The sequence below is a fragment of the Rhinoraja longicauda genome, chromosome 7 (assembly GCF_053455715.1).
Source record: "Rhinoraja longicauda isolate Sanriku21f chromosome 7, sRhiLon1.1, whole genome shotgun sequence".
Classification (NCBI taxonomy): domain Eukaryota; kingdom Metazoa; phylum Chordata; class Chondrichthyes; order Rajiformes; family Arhynchobatidae; genus Rhinoraja; species Rhinoraja longicauda.
Window position 1 is genome coordinate 50543299 of NC_135959.1, and position 23433 is coordinate 50566731.

Sequence of the window (23433 nt, forward strand, 5' to 3'; positions counted from 1 at the left end):
TCAAATGTTTCAGGGACAAACAATGAAAATATTCACACAACTTCAAAAAGAATTCAATTTACCTGCTCATGACTTTTACAAATTCTTACAGCTAAGAGATTACCTACAGAAACATCAGGAATGGGAGAACATCTGCAAGACTCCATCTAAATTAGAGGAAGTGTTGTGGGGGTTCTCGGAAGACAAGTCAAAAAAAGGGATTATATCAAAAATTTATGAAGCACTACAACATGAATCCAAAGAGAACAACTTACATATCAAAGAAAAATGGGAACTGGAAGCGAATATCATAATATCAGAAGAAGGGTGGGAGGAATCATTTAAAGAGGGACATAAACTAACTAAGAGCCCAACATGGAGGGAATTTGACTGGAAAGTTAAAATGCGTTACTTTTATACTCCATTCATTACATCGAAATATAGTAATACAACTGATTTATGTTGGAGGGAGTGTGGAGAAGTTGGGGACTCCACTCATATATTCTGGGATTGCCCAAAAATACAGGATTTCTGGAAGAATATTCAAAAGGAAATTAAACAGATTATGGGCATTAACTTCCCTCTGGAACCAGCACTTTACATTTTGGGTATAATTCCTGACAGTATGACAGATAAGAGTTCGAAACATTTACTGACAATCCTGCTGCTGATAGCAAAGAAGACGATAACAACTTCGTGGTTGAAACCACAGCCTCCAAGCATAATGCAATGGAGAGATAGGGTAAAAAATGTGTATATAATGGAAAAAATCACAGCAAGGTTACAGTTGACAACAGACATGTTTGATAAAAGATGGTCATTATTAATACAGGCAATGCCGGGACTCGAGTCTCTTCCGTTTTTGGGAACTTAAAGTAAGGGTATTTACATTCAATATGCATCTCCTATGTTTGTTTAGTTTGTGTTTGTATGTATGTAAAAAAAAAAAATAATAAAAATAAAGTAAAAAAAAAAAAAAAAAAAAAAAAAAAAAAAAATGCAATAACACATACAATCACAACTAACACCAAACAAAAAGAAACATCCATCACAGTGAGTCTCCTCCAGTCCCTCCTCACTGTGATGGAAGGCCAAAATGTCTTTTTCTCTTCCCTGCCGTCTTGTCCCGCGGTCAGGCTGTTGGATTTGCCACGTCGGGGCGGTCGGGGCTCCCGATATTGAAGCCGCCGCTGGGCGGTGAAAGGTCAACGGCCTGTGTCATGCTACTTTCTCATCCAGTAATCTACACACTAGGGGGAGTTTATAGAGGACAATTAACCTACAAACCCACACGTCTTTGGGATGTGGGAGGAAACTGGAACACGTGGAAGAAGCCCTCGCGGTCATAGGGAGAACGTGCAAACTCCACACAGACAACGTCCGAGGTCAGATTCGAACCCGGGTCTCTGGCATTGCAAGAAAGCAGCTCTACCAGCTGCGTGACTGTGGGAAAGATTTGCAAAAAGAGCATTTCATTTGGGTTGTTCTAATATAGATATGATCCTTGATACTTTGCAAACCGCCCACATTTTGTATTTGGTTTAATAGTTTAATTATGTGGCTTTTTATGTGTGCTTCATTCAGCAAGTACCAATTACTAACAAAAAGTAAATCTTGCTCAGCTCTTTAGAATTTTACCAACTTCATTTTGCTTGTTTTTACCCATAAAATGAATGTTTACTTCCTGCCCTGCAGTCAATTGCAAGCATATATTTGGTTCTGCAAAGCATCTGTCAAGGCGTTTCTTATGTAGTCTTATTCATTAAAAATGTAAAATTAATTCTAAACATACATTATATACATTTCCTTCTCTCCAGAATCTCCTCAATGTCCAAAATTAATTAGGCAAATGCACTATTTCTGATGTCTATATATATACAGGTTAGATCATGTTTTATGTTTAAGTGAAGATACTAGTAACCAAATATTTATCCCTCGTATAATGGAATTATTTCCTTCTAGGTGAGCTTGGTAAAAGACAATACATGTTCTAATTCTTTTATGACAGCCCAACTTTGACAAATATGCCAAAAAAAATTAGCACTAGATTTAAATTTTGTTTACCACGGGCAGCACGGTAGCGCAGCGGTAGAGTTGCTGCTTTACAGCGAATGCAGCGCCGGAGACTCAGGTTCGATCCTGACTACGGGTGCTGCACTGTAAGGAGTTTGTACGTTCTCCCCGTGACCTGCGTGGGTTTTCTCCGAGATCTTCGGTGTCCTCCCACACTCCAAAGACGTACAGGTATGTAGGTTAATTGGCTGGGTAAATGTAAAAAATTGTCCCTAGTGGGTGTAGGATAGTGTTAATGTACGGGGATCGCTGGGCGGCACGGACTTGGTGGGCCGAAAAGGCCTGTTTCCGGCTGTATATGATATGATATGATATGATATATGATATCTTGGGACTAATACATTAAAATAATCTGCCAAATTGTCATGCACAATTGCTGCTTTTCCGTTTCCTTTATTTCAACAGCTAATTTGAAGCTATTTTGGCAGTAAGTAGAGATGCAACCTCTGTGGCTTTCGACAAAATGGTCTGAATCATCCACGACAAAATGATGTGCAGAAATAGAAAAGGGCTTTAAAAATAGGTGACGATGAGAAAATATACACTGGTATCTGATGTTGAGAAATGGGTGTTGATATTTGGTGTTTGCGAGCATAGGGTTTCGTATTTTATTGTGAAGACGCTGGATCCCATTTAAGCGAACTTATTGAAATTATTATAGACAGTATTAATAATAATTATAAATTATAGAAAATATTGGCAACACACAGCTTATTAGACCTCATCTGGTTTGCAAATATACTGTGGGGTTAAATCCTCCCATTTCCAGGTACGATGCACTCATTTTTCTACATCCATTAAAAGTATTTCATCACTCATCACTAAAAGAATTCCAGATGGTATACTGAAGATCTCAGTATCTCGACACACGCAACATTAATAAACTAAACTAATTAGTTAAAAATTATAACAAAAAATAATTCTGTTTCCAATTAAACCATTTCCCCTGAAGCCCTCATGCTTTCAAAAATTATAAATAAAATGTAACTTCCCATTATAAGAAAAAAGCAGAAATGAAAACACACCCAGCTCAATAGAATGATTGGAAAAGATCTTTTAAATATTCAAATACAGTACACATTCCTTCTTAAGTCCAGGATCAGTTCTGTGAGTCACTCACGGAAAGTATTTCCTTCGAGACCACTTGCTTTCCGTGAACAAAAGATTCAGAAAAATGGCCCACAATGACTCAAACCTTAAATGTTCCATCCACCCTGCAGGATTGGCCCTTGATCCCAGTTACTCTTGCTGATTAAAACTGGAATTACTGCGAGACAGGAATTCCCATTTCACTAGGATATCACCATAAAATTCCGAAAGCCTTCCAACAAATTGGTGACTAGGGAGGGCCAGAGAAGACATAAGTGACTAACTGGTACTTCCAAAATGCATTAAGATCAGAAATACTTATACAGCTGCAAATTTAATACAACTCTTGTTCTAACTAGACAAGAAGGTGTAGAAAATATTTTACACTTACTCTCCAAAAGGCCAGTTTCAAGTTTCATCAATAGAGTTCTTCACAAGATGATCACTTATACAGTGTCTTAAAATACAACATACCACTAATCTGCAAAGAGTATGACAAATTGAGTTATTAAACCACTTCCTACTTTGCTGAACACTGCATCCGGTAACATTGCCACCGAATAAGGGAAACGTCAGCTGCTATCTACTTTTGAAGACAGAACAGGGGTGATTGGAGGCTACTTGGGAGGAACAAGAATATTTTAAAAATATAGCAGCTGCCAAAGAATACATACTAACGTGACAACACTTCTGTTAAATTTTCCTGGCATGATTCATCTTCTAACTATAAATGTACTTATCTGCAGCAACATATTTTTCTTGTTCTGCATATAAATGCTTTATATTTGCAAGAATTATTACAAAGCTTTTTAATAAATGTTTTTACATCGTATTGCTGATTGGCCAAGTTCTGTACAATTACATTCCTTAAACGGAAATATGAAGACACCATTTTCTCTTTATGGTGGCAATCTGCTTCATGGACATCCACATCACGACCATCATTTTCACCATGTCAGCTTTAGTTGCAACTTGTACAGATTAAATACCTACAAATACATTGCAACAAGCTGGTGTGAACCTCTTAATTTTTGGACCAGCAGCATTCTGCATATTGACAATTCAAACTAAATTAGATCAGTCTGAAGAAGCCGAACCTGAAACGTCACCCATTCCTTCTCTCCAGAGATGCTGCCTGTCCCGCTTAGTTACTCCAGCATTTTGTGTCGACCTTCTATTTAAACCAGCATCTGCAGTTCTTTCCTACATAATTCAAATTAAATCACTTGCTCAGAGTTGCAAGAGATCATCAGCAGAACAATGAATGAAAAATGCTTGTTTGGTTCAATTCTTTTGAATGCAGCTTTTTAAATAATGGAAAAAAGCATTAGTTTTGCATAATATTAAGTTACAATTGGGAGAATGGCAATTTATCCAACTAAAAGTGGTTCCTTGTATGTTAAATATGTACAAATTAACACCATCCATGTAAAGGATTAACATTCAGAATATGCCATCTACAGTCATGGTTGTCAGTGGTACACCATCTTTGGTAGTATAATGATCCACAGAGCCATTAATGCTCACTCTGAAGCAACTCCATTTATCTGACTCATAACTCAACCATTGCCTTGTGTCTTTTAGAAGCTCTAATAAAACTTAGAGGTTTGACAGCTTAGAGCAAAAGCTGCCCAAAAATGACTATGTCTGGATCATGTGCAACTTGTGCGTGATGTTATCTCCAGAATATTGATGTTCATTTTTCCTTGGTGGTAGCCATCATAAAGATGAGGCAGATGTCAAAATAATCTTATTGAGTTTGGTTTCTTACTATTGTCACATAGAGTCAGAGTGATACAGTGTGGAAACAGGCCCTTCGGCCCAACAGTCCCACACCAGTCAACATGTCCCAGCTACACCAGTCCCACCTGCCCACATTTGGTCCATATCCCTCCAAGCCTGTCCTGTCCATGTGCCTGTCTAACTGCTTCTTAAATGTTGGGATCACCCCCACCTCAACTACCTCCTCCGGCAGCTTGTTCCATACATCCACCACCTTTTGTGTGAAATACCGAGATACAGTGAAATGTTTGTTTGCGTGCTATCCAATTAAATCAGATCATACTATACACAAGTACAATCAAGCCATACAGAAGTACAACAGGTAATGTAAAGAGAAAACTTTCTTGAAATACCGAGATACAGTGAATATTGTTTTATAGTATTATAGCATTACAGTTAAAAGAAATCTAGCTACATATGCCTCAGAATTTAACATACCTCTTTCAGGTCAACCCTCAGCCTCCTGTGGTCCAGGGAATGCAAGCCAGCCTGTCCACTCTCCTAAGTTGTCACTTTCAGGGACACTCGGGTCTCAAGGTTCATCAAAACTCTTTGATATCCTACCATTTACTAAATATATTCTACCTCCATTTGATTTCCTAAAATACATATAGGGTCGAGAGGAAAAAATAGACCAGCCACGATTGAATGGGTGAGCAGACTCAATGGGCAAAATGGCCTAATTCTGCTCCTATGTCTTGTGGTATACTCACTTCTTGTCAACTTTAAATTCCACCTACCTATGCTACACTCAACTTTCCATTGGATTCTAGATCCTAATGTGGTCATAGACAATCTTTCCTTGCAACCCACATCACCAATTCGTGTCATCCACAAACTTACTCATCATATGTCCTACATGCACACACAAGTCGTCAATACATATCACAAACATAAGGTTTCAACACCAATCCCTACTACTTGTCCCATTAGGAATGCATCCTGATTTTTCACAGGATGTGGGCATTGCTGCCAATGATACATGTTAAATTGAGAAGGCAGTGAACATGCTTCTAGAAGGGTGCTAGGTAGGGGGGGGGGGGGTTGGGATTTTGATCCAGCAACTATTAAAAAAATGCAATATATTTAATGGGTAATTCGACAAATATCACTATTGTAACTGAATTGAAGCTGTTGCCGATGATGGAACACAAAATGTATTCAGGGCGAACAGTCCTGCTGCTGGGCTAAGTGCTCTTGGCCATTTCCTGATGTCATGTGGAGCAAAGTACATTGGCTGAAGATCGATTTGATGATGTTAGAGTACTTAGGGCGAGGCAAAGATGAATCATCCATACTGTACTTCCTGTTAAAGTTGATTGTGGTCACTTCAGCTGTGCCTTTTACACATAGTTACTGGGAGTTCTTTTTTAAAAAGAGACCCATGAATCCTTGTCCTCACATTATTCACGTTTAAATCGCAGACTTGTTTCTCAGCTAGTTTCTGAAACACACAGATGTTCCAAGAAAAGCTGCAAAATTGAAGAAAACTCAATAATGTAAGAAACCTGGATTTAGGAAGAGGCACTGTCAAAACTATATTTTGATGTGGGAGAGCATGATGGAACAATTGTCCACTATTGCTTTTGAAATCCATCTTTAAGTTGACCTGAATCAATATATAAATGCCTCTCCCATCAATTTTCCAACAGAAGGCAGAACCTATCAGATCAGCACTCAACCCAGGCCATTGTGGTTTCTGAAATAACTCCACTGCCAGATCAAACCATGGCTCACTGGAGGAGTATCCACTGATCAAATTTCATGTAACAAAAAGGAACTACAGATGCTGGTTTACACCAAAGATAGAAACAAAAATGTGGAGTAACTCAGCGGGTCAGGCAGCATCTATGGAGAAAATGGATAGGTGACATTTTGGGTTGGGACCCTTCTTCAGACACTTCAGATCAAATTCAATGGTGCATCAGAGCTACACCCAATCACCAAAGACAACCAAGTCTGTCTTGTGCAAGAATGTACAAATTCAAGTAAATATAGGAATGCAGCCTTTTTATACAAGTTTACTGGAAAACATAGCCTCTTCAAAGAATTAAACTAGAAAAGTGCAGACTACAATGTAGGCTATCCATGCGACATCTGCAATCAGCTGGTGGATTGATTATTCCTGGTCTCCAATGGGGCAATGTAAGCTTGCTCAGATTTTTTGGTCGTCAGGCTAGGAATTCTGCTGCTGAACCCACACTAGGTTAACGTGACACAAGTACGGCAAGCCCAGAGGAATCAACATGAGAAACTGCTGACAGGAAATACACAAAAAGTGTTAAAGTTAGTATAAGTGTTTTAGATTGTCCACAATTTTGTTTAGTTTATCATGTGCACCAAGGTGCAATGAGACTCTTTGTTTGTATAAAGCTCAGCGTATACAGATTACATGATTAACTTTAAAAACTTAAATAATTGTAATATCAGTATTAAAAAATACAGGCTCTGATCGATAGTCATTCAAGATATTCAGACATTCAATTTAAATAAGACCCAAATTCGGCTGGAGTAACTCAGTGGGTGAAGCAGCATCTCTGGAGAAAAAGGATGGGTGACACTTTGGGTCGAGAGCCTTCTTCACACTGAAAGTAGGGGGTGGGGGTAATCCAGCACTTTATGTCTATCTTTGGTATAAAGCAGCATCTGCAGTTCTTCGTTTCTTCAATGTAAATTGTTGTATCAAGAGCCAGATGCATGAAGTGGACCTCACCAGTTTGTTTAAGCTGTTCTGTGGGCGAATTAACTACTGATGCTGAGTGAAGCCTTTGTGTGCCACTTTAATGTACATGGAATGGACTTCAGCGAGAATCAACATGATTACACGCTGCAAAATAAAAAGCATGGTCCAGGGATATGTGGTCAGAAATCTCAGCACAGTGGAAGTCCTGCCTGATGAGAATAAAAAATTAAACAACCGACTAACATTCAAAAGAAAAATCTTTGCTTTTCTCACTCATTTGGTTTAAACGTTTAGAACGGCAATGAATACCAAGCCATGTACTCATGATTATTGACAATTGTGAAGTGGTATGAACATCGATTTCTCCAACTTTAGATAGTTCCTCTGTCCCTCTCTTCCCCTCCTCCTTCCCAGATCTCCCTCTATCTTCCTGTCTCCACCTATATCCTTCCTTTGTCCCGCCCCCCTGACATCAGTCTGAAGAAGGGTCTCGACCCGAAACGTCACCCGTTCCTTCTCTCCTGAGATGCTGCCTGACCTGCTGAGTTACTCCAGCATTTTGTGAAAGTCTATCTATTGACAACTGGGAGAATACTGCCCTGAAATTAGCAAATAAATTCATTTACTTTCCCAATAGAAAAAAAAATTAAGCTGTACCAGTAAAACATTAATCTGTCGACACACGTGGCTTAGTGATAGAATTGCTGGCTTACAGCTTCTGTAAATAGTCCTTAGAATGTAGGATAGAACTAGTATATGGGTGATCGTTGGTCAGCACGTACACAATGGGCTGAAGAGCCTGTTTCTACGCCGTAGCTCTAAATTAAACATCTAACACAAAACATTAGATGATCTAGAACAGATGTTTAGTTAAGTTTATTATCTCGTATACCGAGGTACAGCAAAAATCTTTTTGTTGTGTGCTAACCAGTCAGCGACTGACTGTAAGACTATACATGATTACAATCTTGCTATCCACGGTGTACAGATGTCGTGAATAAAGAACAGATATTGTGAATAAAGCAATCTAATTCTGTGAATGATGCAGTCTTTGTATTAAATTTACAAAGTCCATGTAACACAATATGAATTCCCATAGAAAGCGTGCATTATATGAAAGCAACAAGTTCAAATACATGAGGATGAAAAAGCACTGTGATCACTGAAGTATCATCAGATTAAACTACAGAGAGACCCATTGTTGTTAGAAATATGAACTCGTTAGAGGTCTGCACCTAGAAGTTGAAAAAGGCCAAGGACTTAGTAGAGGCACCCACTGTTGAGAATTACACACCTGCCCTTTGGGGACCGAAGCTAGAAAGCTCCCTAGGAAATTTCTTAGTACACATAAATTAAACATGTCACGGAAAGTTAGAGAAGTTATGCCAGGAGCCCAAATTTTAACATGAACAGTTAATTACTGCCGACAATCTTGTCCAGTATTGAAGACTAATCAGCATTGAGAATTGGCTTGGAATTTCATTCCTTCTGGATTTAGCTGTTGAAGGTTTAATCTGATGATATTACAATGATCACTATGTTTTTTTCATTATCTCGTGTTTGAACTTGTTGGTTTTGTTGTCTGCAAGCTCTCCATTTATGGGAATTCATATCATGTGGCTTGGACATTTCTTTTCAAATGTAATCAAAAGACTGCAACCATTCACAGAATTAGATCACTTTATTCACATCTGTTCTAGGTTGTTCAATGTTTTGTCTTAGATGTGTGCCTACAGATTAATGTTTTACTGTTACTTCAACAAATATTGAACAATGTCAATAAGTCTTCCTTCTTTCTCCTTTTAGTTCAACCATTCTAATGCACTCTCCTTCCTAACCAGGCACTGATTATTTCACAATCCTTCAATTTAACTGGTTGTAGTCACTTGGTCCATTCCCTAAATTCTCTGATCAATCCATTACCACCTTTAACCTCTAATTTAGAGTTCAAAGCATCGATATTACACAAGGAGTTAATCCTAGAACAAACCACTCTCAATTGAGGATAAACAATCTGTAATAAACTGCAGCAATAAGGACAATCAGCAATACATTTTAAATCGCAAAGCACTTTCATGGTAAGTGGTTTTCCAACATTTCAAACCATTGCTGGTTCATCAAGAGTTTGATAAGAAGGTGACCAACCTGCACCTAGTAATACACTAGGACATGAAATGCGTGCTGGCAAGCTGGTTAAACAGCACGAACATTAATTATGTGGCACAGAGACCTCTATTGGCTCAAGTAAACATCAAGTTACTCTACACCTCTATCCACCATTAGGAAGATCTTAAAGCCCTCCATTTCTGCAAATATTAAAGCTGAGACTTAAATGATGAAACCAGGAACTGCAAATGCACAAAGTGCTGGAGTAATTCAGCAGGTTAAGCAGCATCTCAGGAGAACGTGAATAGGTAACACTTCAAGTCAGGGCCCTTCTTCAGAATGAGGAGTTGCCATTATGGAGATGAAGGGAAGGACTCCAGACATTCGACGGCAGCGATGGTAGATCAATGGAATTCAATGCCGAGCAAAATCTGGTAGTGTGCAAGAGTCCAGAAGAGGAAGAATGCAGAAATATCCAACATTATATTCTCAAAAATGTTGGAAATACTCAACTCTGGCAGCAATTGTGGAGGGAGCTAATGTTTTAGATCAATGCTTTTACAGAGGATTCTAGAGATCCAAAGCCATGGACAAGAGCATTGGCAGGTCAACTGAGGCACAAATGGAGATAAGCAAGAGCACATCCTTTACCCAATGTTCAACTGAAAGATAAATTACAGCCCACCTAAAAGTGGACATCAGACAATAATAGCAGAAAAGCAGTGGCGAGAAGAGGGAAGGATAAATAATGTTCAAATTAAAGTGCCAGTAAGGGCGAGACATTGCAATGTAGCAATGAGCCATCCTTCTGTGGCATTTTGGAAAGAGAAAGTACGAAACGAGCAAGATGCTTTAGTGCGAGACTAGGTGTGAGCCACAATTCCCTCAAAGCCACAGTATCATGTTAGCATCCATAGAGAGGCTAATGTGGCAAGACCCTGCAAACAGACGTTCTGAAGAGAAACGCAGGAGATTCTTGCTGAATCACTGTCTACTGGTAGAATACGACAGCAATAGTATGGGGTGTTGGCAAGATTTGCCATCGTCCAGCTGGAGCAAGTACGACATGGAAAACGTTGGAGAGGAGCTGGATGGGGCAGAGGAGCTTGGGCGGATAAGGAAGCACCAGTGATTCCCTTGATAGGTTCATCAATCACCGCCCAGAGATACAAGGTGCAGTCATAGGGCCAAAGCTTTCAAGGCTGTAAAAGAATAGAAAAATAATGGCGTTGCAATAGACCAATTTTGCGATAAATGAAATAAAATACTAAGGGGGGAGAAACTACAGCTGACATATTGCAGAGCCAAGAAAGAGAGAGAGAGAGAGAGTTTTGTTTAGATTATCCGTCTGGACAAATCTTTTGTTTGTTTGTTTGTTTTTAATGTCTTGTTTGCTCTGTAAAGCGTCTTTGAGTTTCCTGAAAAGCGCTATATAAATTAAATGTATTATTATTATTATTGTCACATGTACCAAGGTACAGTGAAAAACATTTGTTTGCGTGTTATTCAGTCAAAGAATATATATGATTACAATCAAGCTGTCCACAATGCACAGATAAAGGGTACAACATTTACTGCAAAATAAAGTCTGATGAAAGGTAGTGTGCAGGTCTGCAATGGGGTAGGTGGGAGGTCAGGTTCGCACTATAAATGATGAACAGGCCGTTCCTCTCAGCAGATAGAGTGCCCTCCATAATGTTTGGGACAAAGACCCATCTGCCTCTGTACTCCACAATTTGAGATTTGTAATAGAAAAAAAATCACAGGTGGTTAAAGAGCACATTGTCAGATTTCATTAAAGGGTATTTTTATACATTTTGGTTTCACCATGTAGAAATTACAGCTGTGTTTATACATAGTCCCCCCATTTCAGGGCACCATAATGTTTGGGACACATGGCTTCACAGGCGTTTGTAATTGCTCAGGTGTGTTTAATTGCCCCCTCAATGCAGGTATAAGAGAGCTCTCAGCACCTAGTCTTTCCTCCAGTCTTTCCATCACCTTTGGAAAATGTTATTGCTGTTTATCAACATGAGGACCAAAGTTGTGCCAATGAAAGTCAAAGAAGCCATTATGGGACTGAGAAACAAGAATAAAACTGTTAGAGACATCAGCTAAACCTTAGGCTTACCAAAATCAACTGTTTGGAACATCATTAAGAAGAAAGAACACTGGTGAGCTTACGAATCGTAAAGGGACTAGCAGGCCAAGGGATGCCTCCACAGCTGATGACAGAAGAATTCTCTCTATAATAAAGAAAAACCCCCAAACACCTGTCCGACAGATCAGAAACACTCTTCAGGAGTCAGGTGTGGATTTGTCAATGAGCACTGTCCGCAGATGACTTCATGAACAGAAATACAGTGGCTACACTGCAAGATGCAAACCACTGGTTAGCCGCAAAAAGAGGATGGCCAGGTTACAGTTTGCCAAGTACTTAAAAGAGCAACCACAGTTCTGGAAAAAGTTCTTGTGGACAGATGAGATGAAGATTAACTTATATCAGAGTGATGGCAAGAACAAAGTATGGAGGAGAGAAGGAACTGCCCAAGATCCAAAGCAGACCACCTCATCTGTGAAACACGGTGGTGGGGTGTTATGGCCTGGACATGTATGGCTGCTGAAGGTAGTAGCATATCTCCATTGATGATTCAACTGCTGATGGTAGCAGCACAATGAATTCTGAAGTGTATAGACACATCCTATCTGCTCAAGTTCAAACAAATGCCTCAAAACTCATTGACCGGCGGTTCATTCTACAGCAAGACAATAATCCCAAACATACTGCTAAAGCAACGAAGGAGTTTTTCAAAGCTAAAAAATGGTCAATTCTTGAGTGGCTAAGTCAATCACCCAATCTGAACCCAATTTAGCATGCCTTTTATATGCTGAAGAGAAAACTGAAGGGGACTAGCCCCCAAAACAAGCATCAGCTAAAGATGGCTGCAATACAGGCCTGGCAGTGCATCACCAGAGAAGACACCCAGCAACTGGTGATGTCCAAGAATGGCAGACTTCAAGCAGTCATTGCATGGCAAGGATATGCAACAAAATACTTGACTACTTTCATTTACATGATATTGCTGTGTCCCAAACATTATGGTGCCCTGAAATGGGGAGACTATGTATAAACTATGTAATTACAGCTGTAATTTCTACATGGTGAAACCAAAATGTATAAAAATAAAAATAAATAAATGATAGGTCTTTGTCCCAAACATTCTGGAGGGCACTGTAACAGCTGGGCAGAAAGTGTCCCTGAATCTGGAGGTGTGTGTTTTCAAACTTCTGTACCTCTTACCTGATGGGAGAGGGGAGTCAAGAGTGTGTCTGGGGTGAGACTGGCCCTTCTTTGTGCTGGAAAAAAATCCAAGAGGTTGAAAACAAGAGATAGGAAACTTGGGCTCATTTCTGGAGACAAAATCTGCATACCGACACGTAGACAGGGAATGTTACATGAGCAAAGCAAAGGATATTACATCCTGGTAGTTCCAGGGATGAAGCAACTTGGAGCACTGACAAATCTATATTCAGATTGTTGTGGAGCGGAAGTAAATCTAGTAGTTTACAGTATCAGCAGGCATGTTGGTCAATCAAAACAGATGTCTTAATAACGTTGAAATAGTGTGCTCTGTATCAACAGAGTAGTTTTGAAGATGCCAAGGCCAGCAAATTTTCCTTTCATGGATAACATGCAAGCATCAAGTGATCTTGGAATTCAGCCAGGATTTCTTATTAAAACAGCAGATACTAAACATGTACATTTGTCAATACAGCACAGAAACTGCTCAGTTATTAACATGTACAATCATGCCTCCCATTTCCACATTATTATTTCATTATTCAAATTTAGAAAAAGTTTAACTTGTGTCCATTAGAATTATTATTCCAAGTGATGAAAGCTTGGCATCAGAAGACCTGAAACATGTAAATTCACTATACTGGGATTGCAGGAAATCTAAAAAGAAAGTTGGAATTACTCAAGTTGGCAGCACCCAAGAAGAAACAATATTTGGATTGATCGCCTGTGATCAGAACTTTGGCTATAACTATTTATAATAAACTATGCGTACGAAATACCACATTTCCCTTCCACAGATGCTGCCAAAACTACCAAGCAATTCACAGCCTAACTGAGTCAAAGATGAATTGTCCGGCCCTGGAGAGTTAGTAAAGCAAAGGGATCTAGGACCATAAGTACATAGTTCCCTGAAAGTGATGGTGCAGAATGATGGGGTGGTCAAAAAGGCCTTTGGTACATTGGCCGCCATCCATCAGGGTATTGAATACAGAAGTTGAAACGTTATATTACAGCTGTACAAGATGATCGCGAGGCCACATTTGGAGTATCATATTCAGTTTTGGTCACCCTGCTATAAGAACAATGTCATTAAGGTGGAAAGTGCAGAGATTTACTGGGATGTTGCCAGGGCTCAAGGGCCTGAGCTAACGGGAGGGATTAGGCAGGCCAAGACTTCACCCCTTGGAGAGCGGCCGGCTGACAGGTGACTTTTTAGAGGTGTATAAAATCATGAGGGGAAAAGACTCTGCCCAGGGTAGTGGAGTCAAAACCTAGAAAACATTGGTTTAACGTGAAACAAGGACAATTTAATAGGAACCGGAGGGGCAACTTGTTCACACAGAGGATGGTGGATATATGGAACGCGCTGCCATAGGACTTCCTTGAAGCATTTAAAATACACTTGGGACAGGTACATGGATAGGAAGAGTTTAGAGGGATATGGGCCGAAAGTGGGCAAATGGGACTAATTTACATGGGGCATCTTAGCCAGCATGGACGAGTTGGGCTGTGTTGAGGGACTCTATAGTCCTTTCAATAGTTTTGCTTTATAGATGACAATTTTGCAAAGTTCTGTTTAAATGCTGACATGTGTGAACTACACAGTACTATTGGTGGGTTGAAAAACACATCTTTAGACTAATATGTTTACATTTCTTAATTCTGGCAGCAGGCCACAAGTCGTAATAGTGCAATCTCAAGTGCCTAATACCCCAGTTATGGCAATTCAATAACGTGATTTCCATGTTTTATTTGCTTCTAGCTGTTATGTGTAGCTGTGACCATAGCAGCATCAAACATGAAGATTCTATACTTTATGAAATCTGTTTCCCCTTTAAATTGGCTACATTTTAATTTCAGCTGAAGATTCTGCAACATGATTATATTGAACTTTCTTTTTAATCTGTTAATCTAAATTTTGCAATTTGTAATATAATAAGAAAGAACTGCAGATGGTGGTTTATACCAAGGATAGTAACTCAGTGGGTCAGGCAGCATCTCTGGAAAAAATGGATATGTGATGTTTCGGGTTGGGAAGCAAGCCTGAAGTAGGGTCACAACCCAAAACATCACCTATCCATTTTCTCCTGAGATGTTGCCTGACCCACCAAGTTACTTTGTGTCTATCTTTGTAATCTGTAAATTTGAAATAAATGGATTTGCCATGCTACTACAAATCTGTTTTGCTCTTTCTCCAATTTACATTATCTAGCAATCAATCTATACCGTGCGTATGCAAAGCTATTTTGTGGGCATATTTTTCCTTTCAAAAACTACAATTTTCCTACTCTAATAATTATATGCCTGCTGCAGATGCATCAGAATTTAAAAAAATATACGTGAAAGCAGAATTCCATCAGCATTATTCACTTCTCCAACCAATTCATGGCTTTAATCACAATTTCTTATTCCCTAAACAATGTAATATATATATATATTTTTTTAAACGTTGAAAGCAACAACTATGCAATTTGTTGTGGAAAATTTGAGTATTTAATGCAGCATGAAAAATGTGCCTTCTGGTTAGGAAATTGTTTAAAAATGTTAATGCAGTAATGCTACCTGCCTTTCAATAAATCATTGTTCAGTGGCACAGTAAATTATAAAAACAGCCTTTTCACCAGTGGGAGCTAGATTCAAATGCAGTTATGAATAACATACAATTTCCTGTTGGTGGCACTTTAACCTTCTTGCAGAGTACATTTTCAACTGAAGGACTGGAACGAGGCCAACTGGAGATGTGTTTTAAAAAAAGAAAAACACATGCAGGATTAATCTAGATAATAACAAGTCTGTTAACACCAGTGCCAGAGAAATGGTAGAGGCTCCAATTAAAAAATCAAATCACCACATACACAAAGGAATTAGAAAATGTAAAGGTATTCAAAGCCAATCTCTTTTGACTGTTCTCTTCAGATAACAAGCCTTTTCTGCACATGTCCTCCCACCCGATTTTCAAACACAATTTTTGTCTCATATTAACAGTACCTTTAACAATGAATGAAATAGTTTTATGGCAATATAGTTGACTCATATCCAAGGTGCCTTAGCATGCCCGAATTGAATCAAGCTACTACATGCAACAGAAAAACCAAAAATCCTGTAAATTTTCAATAGGTTAGGCAGCATCTGTGAAGAGTGTCAAGGTGAATGTTTCAATAGACAATAGGTGCAGGAGGAGGTCATTCGGCCCTTCGAGCCAGCACCACCATTCAATGTGATCATGGCTGATCATTCTCAATCAGTACCCCGTTCCTGCCTTCTCCCCATACCCCCTGACTCCACTATCCTTACGAGCTCTATCCAGCTCTCTCTTGAATGCATTCGGATTAATTGCCATTCATGTTCATTGCCTTTCACTAGAACTCTCCGATCAACACGAAACATTAACTGTTTCTTTCTGCATGGCCTGCTGAATATTTCTAGCAATTTTCTGCTTGGATTTTTGGCACCTGGAATTTTTTTTAAAAATCATCTAGAATATCCAACTTCACACCAGAAGTCAAAGACCAAGAGGTATACCCAACATAAACGATCCCCATATACGTTCTTTGAGGGCAGAACCATCAGAGGTGATGGCCAGCTAGTGTAACGTAGCACTACAAGCACTGACTGTGGAAGCCACAGTCTTATCTTGTTAAAGATGGCCAAAAGTAATGGAACAATGAGTAGTGCAGTAGGTGTTGCTGGCATCTCAAGTCCAGCAACCCTAGTTCAATCATACCTCTGATGACGTCTGTGTGGGGTTTATATGTTCTCATTGTGATTGTTTTGCTTTCCCCCATGTCTCCAAAATCAACTGATTGGTAGGTAAATTGGTTTCTGCAAATTGCTCTTGGTTTAAGTTTAGATTACGTTTAGTATAGCGATACAGCATGGAAACAGGCCCTTCAGCCCAATTAGTCCATACCGACCATGATCACCCATGCACATGTTCTATCCTAGACACCCGGGACAATTTACAAAGCCAATTAACCTACAAACCTGCACATATTTGGATTGTGGGAGAAACCAGAGAAAACCCTACGGGCAGTCATGGGGAGAATGTACAAACTCCATACAAACGGCACCCGTATTCAGGCTCAAACCCAGGTCTCTGGTGCTGTAAGGCAGCAAAACTACAGCTGCACCTCTTACCACCAGGTGGTAGTAGTAGTAGTAGTAGTAGGAGGAGGATCAAGGCTCAGTTATGAGAATGATTAACTCATTCTTTCTCAGTTCAGTGAAGGAGAATCAGTTACTGGGAAATAAGTGTGGGGAATTAGATTGATGGGGATCCTCTGAGCTGGCATAGAATAAATGGGCGATGGCCAAATTAACAAGTTCATTAGTCACAGGAGCAGAGGTAGGTCATTAGGCTTAGTGAGTCTCTCTCTGCCATTCAATCATGGCTAATCTATCTTTCCCTCTCCACCCCATTCTTCTGCCTTCTCCCATAACCCTTGACACCCATACCAAACAAGAATCTGTCAATCTCTAATGCCTTAAAAGTACCCAATGATTTGGCCTCCACAGCTGCAATGAATTTTAGATTCACCACACACTGACTAAAGAAATTTGTCCTCATTTCCTTCCTTAAGGTGCGTCCTTTTATTCTGAGGCTATGCCCTCTGGTCCTGGACTCTCCTACTCGTGGAAGCATTCCTTCCACATTCACTCTATCCAGACCTTTCACTAATAAGTTTCAATGAGGTGTTCCGCCACCCCCCACCCCCCCCCCCCCCCATCCTTCTAAACTCTGGTGAGTACAGGCCCAGTGTCGTCAAACGCTCATCATACGGTAACCCAATCATCCCTGGGATCATTCTCATACACCTCCTCTGGAGTCTCTCCAATGCCAGCACATATGGAGCCCAAAACTGCTCACAGTTTTCAATAGTATAAAACATGAAAACAATAGGAAGACGTAGTGTCGATGATCACATCGGTTGATCTTGATAACTTGGAAGGATTGTGAATCTTTGTTGAGGAAGGTACGAGAATTTGGATTTGTTCCCGTGTTAATCTGACATGCTTTTTCAAAATCATGTCAACCACATTGTGCATGTCATAAAAACAATTCCAAATATATATCACACAACTATCCCAAAAAAGATACTATTTAGTTGTATGATTTGAACTTCTTGTAACCAATAATTAAATACAATATTACCACTGATCTTTAAAACAAAAGTACAATATTAATAAGAAGCACTTTAACATGACAGAACATATCATAGAGCTACCATTCAGAGAAGAGTTAAGTCAGCTCCCCCCTATCTTTTCCAGAAAGTTAAAATATCCTTAGATTTTCTGAAAATGATATTGCCCAACATTCCTCAACAAACACCATAACCAGTCATTCATCTAATTCTGTTTCTGGGATCGCACTATCTGTAAAATGGATGTCATGCATGCCAATGCAGTGACTAAAGAAACTCCAAATGATATGCTTCATAAAGATTTTGGGCTATTTGAGAAGCTATTGCTATTTAAATGCTACGTTTTATTTCTCAAAAAAATACCTAACATTTTACAATTCTAGTGCATTCAAATGCATCTTAAAATCCAGTATTCCCACACTCCAAAGACGTACAGGTATGTAGGTTAATTGGCTGGGTAAATGTTTTTTTTTAAATTGTCCCTAGTGGGTGTAGGATAGTGTTAATGTACGGGGATCACTGGGCGGCACGGACTTGGAGGGCCAAAAAGGCCTGTTTCCGGCTGTATATATATGATGATGATATGATGATATAAAGAAAGCACCAAACATTTGTTAAATTACAGAGCCACCATATGGTTAAGGATTTGAATATTTTTCAATTCAATACAAGATGCTGTTATTATTTATTCGTGTAACACCTTTGAAGTAAAATGCCCAAGCACACTTTAGTGAAAGTTTATCAAATAAGATGCAATTGCAAGCCACATTTAACAAATGTCCCTTAAAATCCAGAATATCTGATACAATGATGGAGAACAAGTGAAGGACTTCTAAAGGATAATCACTTGGCAGCTGCAAAGATATATTCACCATGGTGGAGACCTTAAACTAAATCACAAGGGACTGCAGATGATGGAATTCTGATGGGAAAAAAATCTGTTGGGGGAACCCAGCAGGTCAAACAACATCTGTGGTTAAAGATTGAGAATGATTAAATTTAAGATGAGTTAAATAGGCAGAATCATAGTATTCATCTTTAACCCAGGCTTGGGACAGATGAGGCCAGGGGAGGATTTGGAAATATGACGAAGAATTCCAAAATCAAGCCACTGCTTTATTTGATTAATTGTAGGTCAGCAAACACGAATTACAAGTGAAAGGAGCATGGTGCCAGTTCGAAGCAGAGCCTTGGAGGGTAGAGCAAAGTAAGTTAGCCAGCAGCGTGTCAAAATAGTTAAGAAATAAAATACAAAAAAGAAATAGAAATAGGCCATATGATTTGCCATTCAGCAAGATTTCAGTTGATCTTTTGCATCATCTACTTACTTTCCCCTACATCCTCCAATTCCCAGTTCTGACAAGGGGTCTATGACCTGAAACATTAATTATTTCTCTCTACAGACGCTCATGGCCTGCTAAGTGTTTCCAGCATTTTCCATTATTAACTCCTTTGATTCCCTTCAGTGCAAAAATCCATCATTCTCAGTCATGAATGTAAAGCGACTACATTCAGGGAAAGATGGGAGGTGAAGAATTCCAAAAGTTTATCATCCTCTAAAGACATTTTGGCTTACTTCGGTTTTAAATTGTTACCTAATATCATTATTGAAACCTGGTTTATATTAACCTTCTAAAATTATTAAAGTAACTTTGGTATGTAGTATGCATAGATCGTAGGACATCGATTCTGAGAAAATTTGCTAAAAGTACGCAGCAGCACAGTAATCAAATATTATATAGAGCACGATGAGTCATGTCTACAAAGTCATAAACACACATTTTAAAACGGACAAGTTTTGCCACGTTGGAAACAAAACACTTCACTATATCTAGGTATAGTGCCCTCCATAATGTTTGGGACAAAGACCCATCATTTATTTATTTGCCTCTGTACTCAACAATTTGAGATTTGTAATAGAAAAAAAATCACGTGGTTAAAGTGCACATTGTCAGATTTTCATAAAGGCCATTTTTATACATTTTGGTTTCACCATATCCTTTGCATGCAATGACTGCTTGAAGTCTGCCATTCATGGACATCACCAGTTGCTGGGTGTCTTCTCTGGTGATGCTCTGCCACGCCTGTAATGCAGCCATCTTTAGCTTATGCTTGTTTTGGCGGCTCGTCCCCTTCAGTTTTCTCTTCAGCATATAAAAGGCATGTTCAATTGGGTTCAGATCGGTTGATTGACTTGGCCATTCAAGAATTGACCATTTTTTAGCTTTGAAAAACTCTTTTGTTGCTTTTGCCGCATGTTTGGAATCATTGTCTTGCTGTCGAATGAACCGCTGGCCAATGAGTTTTGAGGCATTTGTTTAAACTTGAGCAGATAGGATGTGTCCATACACTTCAGAATTCATTATGCTACTACCGTCAGCAGTTGTATCATCAATGAAGATAAGTGAGCCAGTACCTTCAGCAGCCACACAGGCCCAGGCCATAACACCCCCAACACCGTGTTTCACAAATGAGGTGGTACGTTTTGGATTTTGGGCAGTTCCTTCTCTCCTCCATACTTTGCTCTTGCCATCACTCTGATAAAAGTTAATCTTCATCTCATCTGCCCACGAGAACCTTTTTCCAGAACTGTGGTTGCTCTTTTAAGTACTTGGCAAGCTGTAACCTGGCAATCCTATTTTTGTGGCTAACCAGTGGTTTGCATCTTGCAGTAGAGCCTCTGTATTTCTGTTCACAAAGTCATCTGCGGACAGTGGTCATTGACAAATCCACACCTGACTCCTGAATCTGATCTGTCGGACAGGTGTTTGGGGATTTTTCTGTATTATAGAGAGAATTCTTCTGTCATCAGCTGTGGAGGTCTTCCTTGGCCTGCCAGTCCCTTTGCGATAAGTAAGCTCACCAGTGCTCCCTTTCTTCTGAATGATGTTCCAGTTCATTTTGGTAAGCCTAAGGTTTAGCTGATGTCTCGAACAGTTTTATTTTTGTTTCTCGGCCTCATAATGGCTTCTTTGACTTTCATTGGCACACCTTTGGTCTTCATGTTAATAAAAAGCAATGAAAGTTTCCAAAATGATGTAAAGACTAGAGGAAAGACTAGGTGCTGAGTGCTCTCTTATACCTGCATTAAGGAGGCAATTAAACACATCTGAGCAATTACAAGCACAGGTGAAGCCATGTGGCCCAAACAATATGGTGCCCTGAAATGGGGGGATTATGTATAAACACAGCTGCAATTCCTACATGGTGAAACAAAAATACCCTTTAATAAAATCTGACAATGTGCACTTTAACCACGTGATTTTTTCTATTACAAATCTCAAATTGTGGAGTACAGAGCCAAATAAATAAATGATGGGTCTTTGTTCCAAACTTTATGGAGGGCACTGTACATACAACAACCCTGCACATACAGTGAATGAATGTGGAAGTAAAATCATCCACTTCTTCATCTGGAAAAAAAATTATCTTGTACAGCTCTTCATATAATCCTTCTCATAATAAACTGTTCCTCACAAGGACATCCAGCAAATGTGACTAATTACCGCTTACTTTGTGAAATCAAATCCTTGGAGCAATTTAGAAACAGGTTCTAATCCCGGATCAGTTGAAAACGGCCAACTAATTTTTCCAATGTTCTTACATTTGACCCGACACCATTGCTTCTTTTAGCATTTTATGAAAAACTCCAACTGCTTTTTACACATACACAATATCTCAGTGCATTTAAAAGTCAAATTTCAGATACAGAATCCTCAAAGAAAACCAGACATTTTGCCAGGTGGGATATTTCCTTTTGTATCATATTTGTTCAAAAGTACAATAACCTTTCAGTTTACTTCTGATAACAAACATTATTTTAATGGGATGTTTAGTTTAGAGATGCAATGTGCATTTAGGCCCTTCGACCCACCCGGACTATAGATCAGCCATCAAAGTCGTTCTAGGTTATCGCACTTTCACATGATATTAGGGGTACAATTAGAGACCAATTAACCTACAAACCCGCACATCTTTGGGATGTTTGAAGCATCCAGAGGACACCGTGGCCACAGGAAGAATGTGCAAACTCCACACAGACAGCACCAGAGGTCAGGATTGAACCTCGGACTCTGGTGCAGAGAGACAGAAGCTCTACCTGATGTACCACTCTGCCGGATGAGTACCTTTCAAAATCTCACATCTGAGAACTTTATTACTGGTCTTTGAACGCAGGTCATCACAGCTTCTTTATTCACTTAGACAGGATGGTTTCTAATCCCTTCAACAAACAACTGGAGAATAGAATTGGTATACAAAACAAGTTTTTGAGATCTTTCGTTCTCATACCCTTTCTAACAATCCTTTTACTGTTATTGTACTTTAGCAACTGCGTACTTTCCTTGATTACATAAACAAATTAACAATATCACAGGATCTCTCTATAGATAAATAACATTGTAGCATGTTTTGCTTGATGAATCTTTTCGCTACATCCATAAATCAATATACAAGAAGAGATTGCCACAACTTAAGTCATTTGAAAAGTTTAACATTGTTTTGAGGTAAAATATAGTAACGTGTTTTGCCATACAGGTACATATGAACATGTCACGGATACAATGTATGTTTTTGCAGAAGTGAACTGCGTGATCACAAAAATTACAGTGTGAAAGGCATGTTCGACATGTCATCACAAACTTGCAGTAATCCCAAACACACGTCTCTGTTGCGAAAGCTTAAAAGCAAGCTTAAAAGACCAACAAAATCACGATCGCTACATTCTGCATAAACAAATACCATGATATAATGCTTCTCAAAAAGGTTCACCAGCAATCACAATGAAAGAACTAAATCCCAACCGTGTGATTGGGGCACCATAATAATGGCCACCATTCAGCTCTCAACTTGGAATGTTGGAAATGTTCCTGCTAACAAATCGCTTATTGTTCACTTAAAATCCAGAAAATAAAAGGCTCAGTGTGGTCCTCCTTAAATTCTTTTAAGAATGGACAAAAAAAAGTGACATCATCAATATCTTTTAAAATCAAAATACTTAAGAGCATCCCTTTTCACCCTAAAAACTTGTCAGCAATTCTGTTGTCACCTGTTCCTATACCACCTAACACTTGCCCCTATCCCCCCTCCCTCACCTCCATCCAGGGACCCCAGTGGTCCTTTCATGTAGGATAAATGATCAGGGGCACCTCCTCTAATCTCATCTATTGTATCCAGTGTTCCCGATGTGACCTCCTATACATCGGCGAGACCAAGCATGGGCTCAGCGATTGTTTTGGCGAACAGATGGCCTAATGTCCACCAAGGCCTACTGATTCTCC

At 39.3% G+C, this 23433-nt stretch overlaps 1 protein-coding gene across 4 annotated transcripts in view; it reads right to left on the reverse strand.

Moving 5' to 3' along the window:
• The window catches only part of lims1 (LIM and senescent cell antigen-like domains 1), a 99840-nt gene that overhangs the window by 70099 nt on the left and 6308 nt on the right, over window positions 1–23433 (reverse strand). Inside the window, exon 1 of one of the 4 annotated variants that reach the window (XM_078402559.1) lies at window positions 3533–3628. The exons of the other annotated variants lie outside the window; for them this stretch is intronic. The gene's annotated coding sequence lies outside the window, so the exon portion shown is untranslated. Of the gene's footprint in view, window positions 1–3532; window positions 3629–23433 lie in introns of those variants that run through there. 4 annotated transcript variants of the gene reach the window in all.